This window comes from Alligator sinensis, unplaced genomic scaffold (genome assembly GCF_000455745.1).
Source record: "Alligator sinensis unplaced genomic scaffold, ASM45574v1 scaffold1115_1, whole genome shotgun sequence".
Lineage (NCBI taxonomy): Eukaryota > Metazoa > Chordata > Crocodylia > Alligatoridae > Alligator > Alligator sinensis.
The window spans coordinates 1,155,027-1,157,511 of NW_005842317.1; the positions used below are offsets into that span (position 1 = coordinate 1,155,027).

At 47.6% G+C, this 2,485-nt stretch overlaps 1 protein-coding gene across 1 annotated transcript in view; it reads left to right on the forward strand.

The window, feature by feature from the left end:
- Positions 1-2,485, forward strand: part of DCAF13 (DDB1 and CUL4 associated factor 13) — a 46,716-nt gene that overhangs the window by 12,364 nt on the left and 31,867 nt on the right. The gene's annotated exons all lie outside the window — the stretch shown is intronic.

Sequence of the window (2,485 nt, forward strand, 5' to 3'; positions counted from 1 at the left end):
CCCGGCGGCAGCAGCAACACAGCCCAGCCTGCCCTGGCCCCGGCGGCAGCAGCAACACAGCCCAGCCTGCCCGGGGCCCAGTGGGGAGGCGGTGCAGCCGGTCCCGGTCTCCACAGCAGCAGTGGCACAGCCCGGCCTGCCTGGGCCCAGCGGGGAGCAGCGAGGCACAGCCTGGCCTTCCCTGGCTCTGGCCCTGTCCCCTTGCAGTGGCGCAGCTGGCCCTGGCCCCCACAGCAGCGGCGGCGCAGCCCGGCCCCAGCCTCCGTGGTGGTGCAGCCGGGCCCTGGCCCTGGCCCTGCAGGGGAAAAAAGTTTGTGGATAGGGCGGCGCCCCCGTTCGCCCCGTATAGCCCGCACCCATCCATTTTTTTTGTAAAATCACGTATACCCCGTGGGATATATGCTCGAAAATATGGTATATAATTTGTAAAAACAAAACAGCCTTGTCAGAGAAGATGATAAAATAAGGTAAAAAAATAGGAACAGCATTCCATAATGGGGAAGGAAAGGAGATGAGAAACCCTCCCTCTTTCCTAAGAATATAAATCCCAACTAATTGACACCTTCCAAGTTCACAAGAGATCTGGTTCAATCCAGTTCCAAAAATTTCAGTGAAACAGAAATTTAAATTAAAAAAAAATAAAAAATTAAAATAAATACAAAATCAAAGATAATTTATTAGAACAGGGGCTGTCAACCAGGGGTACATGCACCTCTGGGATTGCTTAGAAAGGCCATAGGGGGTGTGGACAGGCAGGAACGGAGCACGCCCCAGGGCACGACAGCGGCATCTCCCCATCATGTTCCCACAGTTTGCCTCTTACCTGGGAGAGGGGGAGGAGTGTGCTGGGCATCACTGGCCCCACATGGCGCACTGCAGTGCCTCCTCCCCACACCTCATCTCGCTGCCCTGGCCCCAGCCCACCCCACATGCAGATTCAGAGGCCAGTGCCTGCCCCAGCCCCACTTCCTCCCTTACTGCGGGGGCCTTGATCTGCCCCTCCCCTTCCCTTCCACCACAACAGATTTAACAGCTGGACGCAGCTCTCCATGCTGCCAGGCTGTGCTCCTTGCTGCCTATGTGCTGTGCTGTGGCTGCGTTCATGCACGGGTCATTTATCAGCCACATCAGGAAAAAAAGGCCGATTTCTGATAACAGTCAGTATTCTTTACATTGGTACTGATCTGATATTGGACCAATGTATCGGTGCATCTCTATAGAATATTGAAACCAGCCATCTATAAATGTTCGACATAGACTGGAGGGAAATTTGGAGAACTCGGCAAATTCACAAAGACCCACTGTCAATCTGTGAGCCATCTTCCTCCCTCCTCTTAAGTCTCTCCAGCCTGTATAGGTGAGAATCTATGTTCTGCTGTCATGGGTAGCCATATAGACTTCGGGATAAATGTTTGCTTTCATGTTTTAAGATGCAAGCAAATGAAAGGTTGGGCTGTTGACCTGTTTCTGCCTCTTTTTTTTAGTTGGTCTACCCATAAGGTTACCTGTAATCTGGGCAACACACCACTAACCCACTATAAGAATCTTGTAACACCATAATCCTAGGGAATCTGAGAGAGACTCCTTTTGCATTTCTCTTCAAGCCTAAGAGGTGTGCCCCAGATTTTTGGCTGAATCTCTGTGATGATATTCAGAAAGCAGCTGATGTAGGTGATAGTCATGGAATGTACAAAGACATCAATGAGCTACTGGTCTAGTCATTCCTAAAACAGCTCCACTGAAAGACTTAAATGGAAATGTCATTACTGATGAACAAAAATAGTTTGAGTATTGGATTGATTTATATACTCCAGTGCGACCCGAAACCAAACGCAAAGAGCTTGAAGGATTTCCACAGTTCGAAGTTATGATGGATTTAGACAGCAAAGCCTACATAAAAGATTTGCAGAAAACCATTAAATTAGTTCATGGGAACAAGGCATCCAGCAACAACTATTTGCCTGCTGAAATCTACAACTGTGCCAGTGGTGAATTACTTCAAAAGCTTCATGAAGTTATACTGCTCTGTTGGAAGGAGGAAGCAGTATTACAAGATTTCAGAGATGCTCAGTTTGTACAATTCTGCAAAAACAAAGAGGATAGAAGTGACTTGACAACTATAGAGGTAGTTCTCTGTTGAACATCATTGGAAAAACTGTCACTGGCATCATGCTCCATAGGCTGCAATCTCTAGGTGAAAGAATCTATCCCTAAAGTCAGTGCAGTTTTCACTTGAGACGTTCCACCACTGATGTATTTTCAGTCAAGTAACTGCAAGAGAAAAATGTAGAGAAAAATAAACGAAGGTCTTTTGATACAGTCAACAGACAGGGCTTTTTTACTGTTCTGGAGAAACTGGGTTGTACCCTGCAAACTGTTGGGCATCACACGCTCACTTCATCAAGGCATGAAGACAACTGTAGTGTGTGAAAACAAAGAATCAAACACCGTGTCAGCCTGCCTGCCTTCTAACATCTTTTTTCAT